Source organism: Anomaloglossus baeobatrachus, chromosome 6 (assembly GCF_048569485.1).
Source record: "Anomaloglossus baeobatrachus isolate aAnoBae1 chromosome 6, aAnoBae1.hap1, whole genome shotgun sequence".
Taxonomy (NCBI): Eukaryota; Metazoa; Chordata; class Amphibia; order Anura; family Aromobatidae; genus Anomaloglossus; species Anomaloglossus baeobatrachus.
This window is the reverse complement of record NC_134358.1, coordinates 254,411,164-254,425,402: the sequence shown is the minus strand read 5'-3', so window position 1 is coordinate 254,425,402 and position 14,239 is coordinate 254,411,164.

Below are 14,239 nucleotides of genomic sequence, written 5' to 3'. Positions count from 1 at the left end.
TCGAGTGTGCGGGCGGCGATGGTTGCAAAAATAATTTTTCGAATGGTGTAGACGTAGTCGTATCCGGAGGAGGTCCCCCCCTGAGCCAAGATCGCACAAAAGAGTGCAGTTGTAGATATTCAAACCAGTTCAGATGAATGTCAGGGAATGTGGCCTGTATTTCCACGAAAGACTGCAGGTATTTGCCCCGCAGGATCTGACCCATTCTTATATCTGATCCCCTCTTCCACCCCAGGAACCTATTTGTGTTACAACCCGAAGGGAAGCCTGGATTATCAAACAGGGGGGCCAGTGGAGTGGGGCTTTCCGAAAAGCTGCCCTTGCATTTTATGTCCTCCCAGGCCTCCAAGGTCGCCCTGAGCAGAATCCCACCCAAGTCTATCTGCTTCTTTTCCACTTCCATGTCCTCCTTCTGAATCCATGGGAGTCCTCCCAGGGGGACCCGAGAAGGTCTGTTCCAACTCCACCCACTGCTTGGTCTCTTTATGGAATCACCAGTCTATCAAGCGGACAACCAGGGAAGCTCTATGATAGGCCTGTATGTCCGGCAACCCAGCTCCTCCCCTCTGCTTAGATCGGACTAGTGTCTTGTAGCTAATCCGGGGCTTACCTCCCTTCCAAACAAAGCGAATCAATGCGGACCTCAGGGTCTTAAAAAAGGCCGGGGGAGGATTTAAAGGGACCGTCTGAAAAATATAAAGGAACCTAGGAAGGATATCCATTTTAAAAGAATTTATCCGGCCAAACCACGAGAGGGGTTTTCTATTATAGGTCTCCAGGTCTTTGAGAGTTTTATTTAAGAGATTCTGGTAATTCAGGAGGTACAGGAGGCTTAAATTTGAAGGGACCGACACGCCAAAATATTTAATTGAAGTATTTTGCCATCGGAAGGGGAATTTACTTTTCAGTATTGTGACCTCCGCCGGTTTTAGGGATATATTTAACGCCTCCATTTTGGAATAATTTATTTTGAAATTACTCAGATTACCGAACCGCTCAAATTCTTTTATTAATGAGGGGAATGAGACCAGAGGTTGGGAGGTGTACAGCAGAAGGTCATCCGCGTACATAGCCGTTTTGTATCCCTTGTGCCCAAGGCTCAGACCGTGTATATTGGGATTCCTCCTAATTGCCACCGCCAGATGTTCCATTATGATGACATAGAGAAGGAGAGAGAGGGGGCACCCCTGTCGGGTGCCATTTTTGATCGCTATCCGGTCAGACAGGGCGCCATTTGCTCTAACCCGAGCTAATGGTCCGGAATATAAAGCCAGGACCTTGCCAAGAAAATTTGGGCCCAACCAGATTTGGCTCAGCGCAGATCTCATAAACCCCCAATGCACATGCCTTTTCTGCATCTATTGATAAGAGCCCCAGTGGTAGCGATTGAGACGTTGCTCTTGCAATTAAATGTATCGTCTTGTTTACATTGTCTCGGGCCTCCCTTCCCTGTACAAACCCAGCCTGGTCTGTGTGTATTAAAGAAGGTAATAAGGGGGCGAGTCTATTCGCTAGGAGCTTAGCAAAGATTTTTACATCTATGTTTATTAATCTGATCGGGCGGTAGTTAGAAACCACCGACTGATCCTTCCCGGGCTTTGACAGTACCGCAATATGGGCTTCCAGTGATTGAGGAACAAAAGGGGATGCATCCGATACCGAATTATAAACTCTCGTCATAAAAGGGGTAATTTGGTTCTTGAATAATTTGTAAAAAGCTGGTGAGAATCCATCTGGGTCCGAGCTTTTCCCACTTGGGGAGTCCCCTATTGCTGCTGCTATTTCATCTTCCCCAAACCTGTCATCTAACCGTGTGATAGTCCCCGTGTCTAACACTGGAAGGGGGGTTTCTGCAACATAACCATCTATGCGATTTTGGAGGTCCTGTGGGGCCACATCCGAGTATTTCCCCTGTATACTATATAAGTCTGCATAGTACTCCTCAAAGATACCCAGTATCCCAGTGGGGTCGTGTGTATGAATATTCTTCCGATCCTTCAGTTTAGGACTATACATGGCCTGATCCCTAGGGTGAAGAAGGCGTGAGAGCGGCCGACCACATTCGTCAGAGTGTCTATACAACACCTTTCTAAATTGGGTCTTAAATTTAAGTAGTCTGCTGTCTAGTAATCTACGTAGAGCCTCCCTGGTTGTAGAAAGCTTGGCCAGCATTTCTGGGGAGGAGTTGGATTTATGAGAGGCTTCTAGCGTGGAAATTTCCCTGAGAAGCAAGGAAATTTCTACAGTTTTTTCCTTTTTAATTTGTTCCCCGTGTTTAATTAGAATTCCTTGGATAACACATTTAAAAGCCTCCCATTGGAGGGGTAAGGGCGTAGGGTCAACTGCATGTGAGGACACAAAAAACTCCATAGACTCTTTTACCTCCGCTATGCACCCCTCATCTCTCAATAGGGAGTCGTTCAACCTCCACATCCATGAACGGTTCGGGAAATCTGGGGGAGAGATATCTAAGAAGACCTGGGCATGATCAGACCAGAGCATATTTCCAATGGTGGGGGTCGGGTGCCACGAGAGGACCCGCTGGCTGACCAGAAAAAAGTCGATTTGACTATACGTCTGATGTGGGGTGGAGAAAAATGTGTAATCCCTATCCTGGGGATGCATGATTCTCCAGACATCCACCAGATGAGTGTTGTGCAACTCACGTTTCAGGGTTGCCAGGCGTCTCTGAGGTATGACACTCCTTTCAGTTGACTCATCTACTACCGGATTTAATGTGAAATTGAAGTCGCTGCCCACCAACACCTCCCTCTCCGCAAATTCTGACAGGACCTTTAGGAAAGAGCGACAAGCGTTCGTCTGATTACAATTAGGGCCGTACCAGCCTGCGATCGTATACAGTACAGAGCATATCTTGATTTTTAATATCACATATCTGTCTGCCTTGTCTATTTTGGAATCTATCACTGAATGTATCAGGTTTTTGTGTAGCCCTATTGAAACTCCCTTGGACCTCAACTCAATATTCATACTGTGGAACCATTGTGTGTAGTATCTATTCCGAATGTCGGGTACATATCCAGTTTTAAAATGGGTTTCTTGTAATATTATGATCTGAGTTCTTTGTTTATGCATCTCATATAATATGTGAGACCTCTTCTGAGGAGTGTTAAGGCCTCGAACAATCAGTGAGCCCAGCTTAAGGTGTGGCATCTTGGTTCAGTACAGCGCCTCTATCAGGACAAAAACACTAGGAAAGTTAGGGTTACACGCGGAGTCAGGGGGAAAAGGGGGGGTTTAAGGCAAGTGGGTGAAGTGAAGGCAAAGCTGCAGGGATATAGAGCGGAAAGAGATAGAGAGAGAAGAAGAAGAGGAAAGAAAAAAAAATATGAAGGGGAGGAGAAGGTGGAAAAGAAAGAGAGAGAGAACAAGGTAGAGACCTATAGGAAGAGAGAAATAGAGAGAGAGAGCGAGAGAGAGGGGAAAGAGTGAGAGAGAGAGAGCAAGAGAGAGAAAGAGATAGAGAAAAAGAGAGAGGGGGGATAGAAAGAGATGAGAGAGAGAATGAGAGAGAGAGCTAGAGATAAAGAGAGAGAATTACTACAGGAATGGATAAGAAAAAAAAGATGATATAGGAGATTCAAAAAATCCCAATACAAGATAAGAGAATAGTTATGCAAATAACCTATGAAATTTACTCAGAGTGAGTAAAGGTTAACCTTAAACAATTGGGGGCCAGTATATTCTACACCTGCCGGCAGTGTGTAGAGCCCCAAGGGAACGTGAACTTTCAACAGAGGCATGCTCCCCGACGGGACAGACCCAGGCCCAACTCAGTTGTATATGTACACTTCATTGTACCCAACCCATTAATCCAAAAACACATTAAACTCTGTAGAGATATAGAATCAAATTAACAATACCAACTTTAGAAATATTGGTGCGCAACTACGCCTGCACAGACCCAAATGTCCCTAATGGCATAACCATCAATTTCGCCTTACGTATCCATAGTCCCCATTGGAAGCAGTCTAGAGACTCTCATTTCCTGCTTGGTGATGGTGCTCCGGACTGCGCTCCACAACGCCGCCTCGGGCCCCAGTCCCTTCTGCGAACCCGCTGCGACCAAGGAGCCTCCGCCGCCACCCCCGGGATCCCGTGGACGTGGGGCCACTCGATAGCTTTGATATGTACCACGGGAATCCCAAGGGCCGTACAGAAATCCGGTATATCTTTTGGAGACTGGAGCACATGTGATGAACCGCCGTGCCAGACTTGCCATTTAAAGGGAAAACCCCAGGAGTAGAGGATGTTTCTCTGTCTCAGAGCATCCAATAGGGGTCTAAGGACCCTGCGCTTTTGTAGCGTATGACGAGATAGGTCCTGTAGCAATTGAATCGGCATGTTCTTGAATAGGATGGAGTCTTTCTGTCGCGCATTCCTCAGGATTTTTTCTTTTATCTTGTATTTGTGGACTTTACATATAATGTCCCGTGAACCAGCTCCTTCGACCGGTTTAGGGCCCAGAGACCTGTGCGCCCTATCTAATTCCAAGTGGGAGTCCCATGGGAGGCCCATTATAGAGTTGAAAAGATGCCGTAGTGCCTCATCCAATTCTTGGGGGGCAATGGATTCTGGGATGCCTCTTACCCTGATGTTGTTCCGCCTCCCTCTGTTTTCCAGGTCATCAAGCAAATCCGTTAAGTGTTCTATTTGCTGGGCTTGTGTAGATAATGCCGTTGCTTGGGCCATCAGTTGCAGTGCGATAGAGGTATTGCAGGACTCGGACGCAGTTACCCGTTCTGCCAGTTGTTGCACCTCTCCCTGATTGAAGACGATTCTGCTTTGTAAGAGGCTTCTAGTCTGGAGATGTAGTTTTCCATTTCCTCTCTGGTGTGGATAGTCCGTATTATAGCTTTAAGGTCATCCCACACACAGTCCTGCTGTGTCCCTTCCTGCATATCCCCATCCCCTGAGCTGGATGGTGAAGATCTAAATACAGCAGGGGTCAAGCCTTTTTCCGGGGAGGAGGGAGTCCCCACTGTCAGAGCACTACTTTGTGGCATTGACACTGACTTATGGACAGAGGGGGAACTCCTCTCTGGCTGTGTGAAGAGCTGTTTAATCGGGGACAGTGAAGAGTGATCAGGAGCCAGGGTAGACCCATTGTCTGCAGCCTCATGTTGCCCAGCAGTGTTCATGTTGTTAGGGAGCGCACACACGGCTGCATATGAGAGTGTAAGTTCAGTAGGGCTGAGGTTTTGAATTTCCCGCCTATTTTCTGAGAGGGCTGCAGAAGCTGTTGTAATCGGTAAGTTCTGCTGCAGCCGAGAGGAGGTCTGATGGTTCTCACCCTCTGCCTGTGGTCCCGCTTCATTAGCTGCTGTGGCTGTGACGCCGTCTGTCTCCCTGCAGCAGTGAGGAGCAACTTCTCCACGTGTGACCGCCGAACAACATGACTTTTTATATTTTTTTTTTTTAGTAGTTTCTTATAATTACTGAGAATATTGCCAGAACTTTCAGTAGCATGTTGTTTAAACATATCATTAGTTTTAGATTCCCAGGAATGTTCTCTGGCTTTAAAGTCCATACTGCTTGAAGAAAAGAAGGGTGTTATTAACCCCTTCAGCCCCCGGGCACTTTCCGTTTTTGCGTTTTTGTTTTTTGCTCCCCTTCTTCCGAGAGGCATAACTTTTTTATTTTCCATCAATCTTGCCATATGAGGGCTTGATTTTGCGGGATGAGTTGTACTTTTAAATGAAACCATACGTTTTACCATATAGTGTACTGGAAAACGGCAAAAAAATTCCAAGTGCGGAAAAATTGCAAAAAAAGTGGGATTGTACAATAGTTTTTGGGATATTTTATTCACCGTGTTCACTATATGGTAAAACTGATGTGTGGGTATGATGCCTCAGGTCGGTGCGAGTTTGTAGACACCAAACATGTGTAGGTTTACTTGTATCTAAGGGGTTAAAAAAAATTCACAAGCTTGTCCAAAAAACGTGGCGCACGTTTTGCGCCATTTTCCAAAACCTGTAGCGTTCTCATTTTTCAGGATCTGAGGCTCAGTGATGGCTTATTTTTTGCGTCTCAACCTGACGTTCTTAACGGTACCATTTTTGCGCAGATGCTACGTTTTGATCGCCTGTTATTGCATTTTGCGCAAAATTTGCGGCGACCAAAAAACGTAATTTTGGCGTTTGGAATTTTTTTGCCGCTACACCGTTTACTGATCAGATTCATTGATTTTATACTTTGATAGATCGGGCATTTCTGAACGTGGCGATACCAAATATGTGTGTATTTTTTATTTTTTTAACCCTTTAATTTTCAATGGGGTGAAAGGGGGGTGATTTGAACTTTTAGGTTTTTTTATTTTTTTTTAATTTTTTAAAACTTTTTTTTTTACTTTTTTTTTTTATTTTACTAGTCCCCCTAGGGGGCTATTGCGATCAGTAATCCGATCGCTCTGCACTATCTGAAGATCTCAGCTACAGAGCTGAGAACTGCAGATTTGCTGCTTCACTTTCAATGCCGGCTGTATTCTGGCATTGAGAGGAAGTGAGTCATGTTAGCTACAGGCGTCATCACATGACCCTGTGCTACCATGGCAACTGCCGAAAGTCACGTGATCATGTCACGTGACTTCCGGTGGGGGTGGGGTAAGTCACTGTCATGGCTGCGCCCATATACATATCGCTGCCAAGACTTTGGCAGCGAAATGTAAGGGGTTAATGGCCGCGGGTGGAAGCGATTCCACCCGCGGCTAGCAGGCACACATGTCAGCTGTTGATAACAGCTGATATGTGCGCGTCTCGCCGCCGCCTACCGGCGGCAGGGGGCGGGGCTTACCGGCACACGATCCATGACGTACTCAGTACGTCATGGGTCGTTAAGGGGTTAATAACCAGAATAGGACAATTATTTGATCATATGTGTATTTTTCTTCTGATACACTAGAAAATAGTTTAGAGCCTAACTCAAGATGTATCAAAATGAACAATTTCAAGGACCTGATTAAATCCCACATTGGAGTACATTATAAAATCATTGATTTCTACTTAAAACCTATAGTCATCACCGTTACATTAAGGACACTACTGCAGCGTTGGGAAGGCTTAATAATCTCTATCTAGGCACTAATATGATTATGGTCACTGTGGACGTGGAATCCCTATACACATCTATAAGACCTACAGATGATATTAAAGCAGTTGAAGCATTTTAAGGATGAGCAATATGGAATCTCCCACGATTTAGGTTATTCTAACATTACTAAAATTTGCCCTCATATACAATTGCTTCATCTTTAAAATCAAGTATACCTCCAACTACAAGGTACAGGTATGGGGGCATCTTATTCCCCCTCATATGCTAACCTACTTTTGTGGGCCTGGGAAAGGGACATTTTTCAGGATGAAATAAATAGAAAAATGGAGAAGATGCGCAATTGGATTTGGTTTAATGATGACATTTAGTTCATCTGGGAGGGAGTCCAAAGAAGAAAAAGAACGAGTGGCTTCACTCCAACATCCATAAAAAACTTGGATTTATTTTGATGAAAAGGTGCATATAAAAATAGCAGTGGCAAAGCCAGGTGCGGGCTCCCCAGAACTATGGCTGTTTTGCGTTCCCATGCGCTTCTATGGGTTCATCGAACTCCAAGACAAATGGATGAGCTAATGTCAAAACTGTTGTGAATGTCAATTATGCTTTGGCTGCTGGGAGGCTCCCTCTTGTGGCCAGGAATGGTTTGGACATAGACCAGGTGTGTTGAGCAATGGGAATTTCCATTGCTAACTCTCTGCTTATTTAAATCCTGGTCTGATAGCAGGCTAGGCCAGATGTCAGTTGTTCTTTGTTCACCAGCCTGCTCCATTCTGCTCCACACCACATCTACCTCAGATAAGTGCTTTGCTCTTTATTTGTTATTTGGTTATTTTACTCTTATCTGAGTTTGTCATTTGCTGTGGTTGTTTTCAGTTTATTTGCATGCAGGGATTTTCCCTCTCAGTTGCTTAGCTGGGAAACTCCCTTCAGTTTTGTTTGGAGTATAGCTCCTATATGTCCATGTGTTTGTGGCTTTTTGAATTTGTAATGATTCTTGTTTTCTGTTCATTGGTATGACAAGAGCGCCTGGTATAGGACGGAGTGCAGATCGTGCGATCTGAGGGTCTTTTTGTACTATCAGGAATTTGGAATTTTGCAAGGTTTTTCTCTGGCCACCATCAGCCCCTTTCCTGTCCTTTCCTATTTTAGTCAGTGGGGGCCTCACTTTTTGCTAATCCTATCATCTATCTCTGTATTGTGTTTTCCTATATCACCGCAGTCTTTGAATGTGGGGGGCTTGCTATTCTTTCTCTATTTTCTGAGATAGAGAGTTATTCATCTTTCCTTCCTTTATGATAGCTAGTTCTCCGGCTGGGTTCGCGGTGCACAGGATGTTAGTTCACCCCTCGGCTACTTCTATTGTTGATGGTTAGTAAGGGGATGGCGGCCAGATTAGTTGCCAATGCTCTTGTCACCTTTTACCAATGAATTATGGTGGTCTTCCATGGTACCGGATCATAACACAAAACTAAACAAAAATTACCTCAACATCAAACTAACAAACACTATTGGAAGGAGAGTTAATTTCTTGGATATACAGTATATATACAATTATCATCAAATGTAGAAGTCTTGGCCAATATGTTCTGTAAAACACTACTACAAATTCATTACTACACGCAAAGTCATCTCACCCGACTTTAACCATACGGGGAATACCAATAGCACAGTTTCTCCGAATCAAAAGGATTAGCAGCACAGAACAAGCCACAGACCTATACAACAGATCTAGAGGAAGAGGTTATAGACATAGACAAATTTGCAGAGGCTACCAAATGGCAAAAATACACAGGGAATTGATTTGTCATACAGAGACAAAAGAACCAATGAGAAACAGTCTGAAAATGAGATTAGACTGATATTATTCAAAAACATTTTGGCATTCTACAAACAGATCCTTTATTAAAAACGTGATCCCTGAGAAACCATTAATTACAGCTAGGAGATCAAAGAACTAGCATGATCTTTTGGTTAAAAGTCACTACCAACCTAGGCGTAGTGAGATTCAAACATTTATCAATCAGATACAGGGTTTTTGTCCTTGCAAAAAATGCAAGGTGTGTGCAAATTTGGAAAAAAAAAGTACAGACTTTCCAGTTGTAGAAGGGAAACGTATCTATAAAATAAAAAACATTCCTGACAAGTGCATCAAAAAGAGTGCTTTATCACACGTTATCCATATGGAAAAATATATATTGGTACAACCACCCGGGAGTGAAAAGTGCATGTCTAGGAACATGTTAGAGATATCAAAAAAGGCGAAAACATCAGAAGATTCTGAACATGTAAAAACTTTACAGAGACATTTCAAGATTCATCACAATTCTGACTCCAAGTTATTGACAATTAAGGCAATTGACCAGGTGGCCTTAGGTATAAGAGGAGAAGATCTATTTAAAATATTAGCGCAAACAGAAAGTCGATGAATTTATAGACTCAACACCCTATGATGGCTTAAACAAGAAGTTTGGTTTTAGTTCCTTTTTATAAGCTGAGTATTTATTATTGGGGTGAGGGGGGTTAGATCTAATAGTGTATGATGTTAGGGAAATGTTATGTTATATATCAATATCATATACTAACATCTACTCTATTTATTTCTTTTTTAGAATGAATATTATATGTAATATAATTACTTACTTCTTTTCAGGCCGTGCAGGAGTTTTGATGGAAATCCAAAGGAGAGGAATATAGAAGAAAAATAAAGAAATATGAAGATTTGTCACTTTATTTTTGTATCACCATGTGTATTCATACGTAATTGAAATTTGAATTTTATGATCAGCAATATATAAAAAAAACTATTGTATGTTAATATAGATAGATATATTTACTAATTATTTTGATACCACCTACAATAATTACAATTGTTTAAAAATATATAATAATTTCACATTACACAGAGGGGGTAATATTTATTTGTGGGTCGAGTATTAAGGCCCCGTTACACGCAACGACATCGCTAACGAGATATCGCTGGGGTCACGGAATTCATGACGCACATCAGGCGTCGTTAGCGACGTCGTTGCGTGTGACACCTATGAGCGTCCGCTAACGATCCAAAAAAAATAAAACTCATTGAATTTTTCTTTTTTTTTATTAAATCACAGATTTTTAATGAAATAAAAAATTAAAAATTAAAAATTAAAATGAAATTTATGTAAAATTAATGAATTTAATGTATAAATTAAATGAATTAATTAATGATTCATTTTAATTTAATACATTTTAAGCAAAAGATTAGGCGTCCCAAAAAAAGGACAATGTTAGATAATAGGTTAATGTCAGCTAACAGCTGACACTAAGTACTAGATTAGTAATGAAAGACGTCTATGAGATCCCCCCCATTACTAATCTGTAAGTGAAAAGAAATAAACACAACCGCCAACAAATCTTTATTTGAAATAAAAGACAACAAAGCACCCCCTTTCGCCACTTTATTAACCCCAAAACACCCCTGCAGATCTGACATAATCCACACGAGGTTCTGTGACAATTCCAGCTCTGCTACATTTCTGAATTCACACCCACGCCAAGTGGCCATAGAACATGATCGCCCGCTGTGAGGTTCAAGCAGAGACTGAATGACATGCGAGATCAGCGGTGATGTCACTCAGGTGATTTGCGGTCACAGCTGGAGAACTGTGGGAACCTTCCACTGGCGGACAATAATCCCATGCTGTTGAACAATAATCAAAATCATGCAGCCTCCTCCTCTGTAGCCAGCAGCTGACATTGTCATGTTTTTCGTGGCAATGAATGAATGTCACTGCCATGGGTCCCATGTCACTGGCGCACTATGTTGCAAAGCATTTCAGCTGGATTGCCACTTCGGAAGTACATCCAGCTGAAGTGGGCACTGGGGTTGGGCCTGATTGTGATTGCAACCTCTGTGACCATGGTCATTACGACTCTCCCTATATCCCTCTTACAGAAGATAAGTTATGTTGAGTTGTGTATACCCTGATATGCTTTGACAAATTTGGGTGCTCGCACAATCAACCTCAATTAATTCTTGTGTACAGTACATTATTATCTAATGTGAACTGTCAAAATGAATTAAACAAGTAATCTCTAATGTATTCTTAGCGTTAAGACATTAGGCAGTTAGATAAAATTCAACAAACTGTATACCTGACTGCCTATAAATATGTAGTCTACTCCAATTATTGCTAGTAGCTAAATTAGTGGACTCCATGATGCATACCTGACTCACTACTGCTGTGATCTTCAAGAATAGACAGACAGACAGACAGACAGATAGATAGATAGATAGATAGATAGATAGATAGATAGACAGACAAATAGATAGATAGATAGATAGATAGATAGATAGATAGATAGATTTGTACTATAGAATGAACCACAGATGCTTAGAGTCCTGGCTGTGATACACTGTCATGGACCAGAATAAGGGCCTTCAAACACAGTAGACCAATGTTGGTTAAATCCATCGATATGGGCAGGATGGTCCATCTGTCTAATGTGCATGTAGGTCTCCCAACTTTCGCTTGACAGATGATGTTGTGAGAGAAAACTATCAGCCATTTGGAATTCTTAGACCCAATTATTTTGTTCTCCCTGAAGATCATCCACTGCCAGAGATGTCTGCTAGTGTCTCTTTCATAGAGAGCACAGGCAGATACCAGCATTTCTATATATGGAGGAGTCAGACAATCATTTGTCTGACAGCTATTTAATGTGTATGGGGTCTTTACCACCGATGCCGGAAGTTTAACCATTTAAATGCTGTCTTGAAGTATTTGACAGAGGGAGGAGGTTTTGGTACCATGTTAGCCAGTTGAAAAATTATTGAATGTTCTCAGTAAAAGGAACAAAATTATAATCTTGTGATACCTTTTAATGGCTAACTAAAATAAAGTGATGTTACAAAGCAAGCTTTCGAGACATCTCAGGTCTCTTCATCAGGCATGGTATGACAAAATATTCACTGTCAGCATATGAATTCCTACAACGCAATCATGGGATGCACAAAAGGTTATCATGGCATCTGGCCTAAAAATGGTCTCCAAGTCTGCTATTGGTATATATTATACTGACAGGCTATAATGTTTTTACTGTTTATTTGAAAGCATTATACAAGTGCACACATGTTTGGGGGGTATTTGGCACTGTGAAATAGTCGCAACCCCTAGATCAAGGCTAAATTATTAAAAGAAACAGCACAATGAATTTAAATTAAAAAAATGAAAAAGGAGTGTTTGCTTTCAGTAAAAAATAAGTTCTTAAAAAGATACAGAGAGAAAATAATAAAGCAACAGAAAAATCTTGGTTTTTTCCATAAACAAAAACCCTATGTGTTAGGTATTTTTGCATTTATATCTACTTGTAGGAAGCATTTTTACTACATAGTAAATAAGAAAAAGGTACAAATAACAATAGCGGAATCACTGTTTCCTTTATCCATTCCCTCCCCCTCCTCTACAAAAAAGTATAATAAAAGCTAATCATTAAACTTTATGTGCCCCAAAATGGTGGTATACAAAAATGCAACTCATCACAGCAAAAAACAAGCCCTCAAACAGCTAAATCAACAGGACAATTAAAAAGTAATGGTTCTTTTTATATGCAGGGATGAAAAATAATTACTTGGTCATTAACCTGATCATTATTCAGACAGCTCTGGTGTAAAGTGGCATTAAGGGGTTAAGTTTTGCATATTCATTGTAGATTGTAAACTTTTTGTGCTTTCATTGTTCCTTTTTTTCCACATCTCGGATTATTAATGTTTAAACCTCACAGCTTGGCCACAGCTAAAAGGTGTTTTTTTTACAACATGGCCTGCGGTTAGACGGTGGTTTATAAAGTGAGAAATTATATGTACCTTGTATGTTATTAAATAAAAGTGGCATCAATATGCCCTAGTATTAAATAAAATGAGAAAAATAGATAGCAATAGATTGTAAATTATTAAGAGAAAATAGGCAAAAATAATTTTAATGCTCCAAAATGTACACATTATGCCCCCTGTAGTGTTATGATATACTAGAAGGTGGCCCGATTCTAATGCATCGGGTATTCTAGAATTTACGTATTGTGTAGTTAATGTATGATTTTTGTTTTATATATATATATATATATATATATATATATATATACAGTGCCTACAAGTAGTATTCAACCCCCTGCAGATTTAGCAGGTTTACACATTCGGAATTAACTTGGCATTGTGACATTTGGACTGTAGATCAGCCTAGAAGTGTGAAATGCACTGCAGCAAAAAAGAATGTTATTTCTTTTTTTATTTTTTTTTTTAAATTGTGAAAAGTTTATTCAGAGGGTCATTTATTATTCAACCCCTCAAACCACAAGAATTCTGTTTGGTTCCCCTAAAGTATTAAGAAGTATTTCAGGAACAAAGAACAATGAGCTTCACATGTTTGGATTAATTATCTCTTTTTCCAGCCTTTTCTGACTAATTAAGATCCTCCCCAAACTTGTGAACAGCACTCATACTTGGTCAACATGGGAAAGACAAAGGAGCATTCCAAGGCCATCAGAGACAAGATCGTGGAGGGTCACAAGGCTAGCAAGGGGTACAAAACCCTTTCCAAGGAGTTGGGCCTACCTGTCTCCACTGTTGGGAGCATCATCCGGAAGTGGAAGGCTTATGGAACTACTGTTAGCCTTCCACGGCCTGGACAGCCTTTGAAAGTTTCCACCCGTGCCGAGGCCAGGCTTGTCCGAAGAGTCAAGGCTAACCCAAGGACAACAAGGAAGGAGCTCCAGGAAGATCTCATGGCATTGGGGACATTGCTTTCAGTCAATACCATAAGTAACGTACTCCACCGCAATGGTCTCCGTTCCAGACGAGCCCGTAAGGTACCTTTACTTTCAAAGCGTCATGTGAAGGCTCGTCTGCAGTTTGCTCATGATCACTTGGAGGACTCTGAGACAGACTGGTTCAAGGTTCTCTGGTCTGATGAGACCAAGATCGAGATCTTTGGTGCCAACCACACACGTGACGTTTGGAGACTGGATGGCACTGCATACGACCCCAAGAATACCATCCCTACAGTCAAGCATGGTGGTGGCAGCAGCATGCTGTGGGGCTGTTTCTCAGCCAAGAGGCCTGGCCATCTGGTCCGCATCCATGGGTAGAGGGATAGCACGGCCTACCTGGAGATTTTGGCCAAGAACCTCC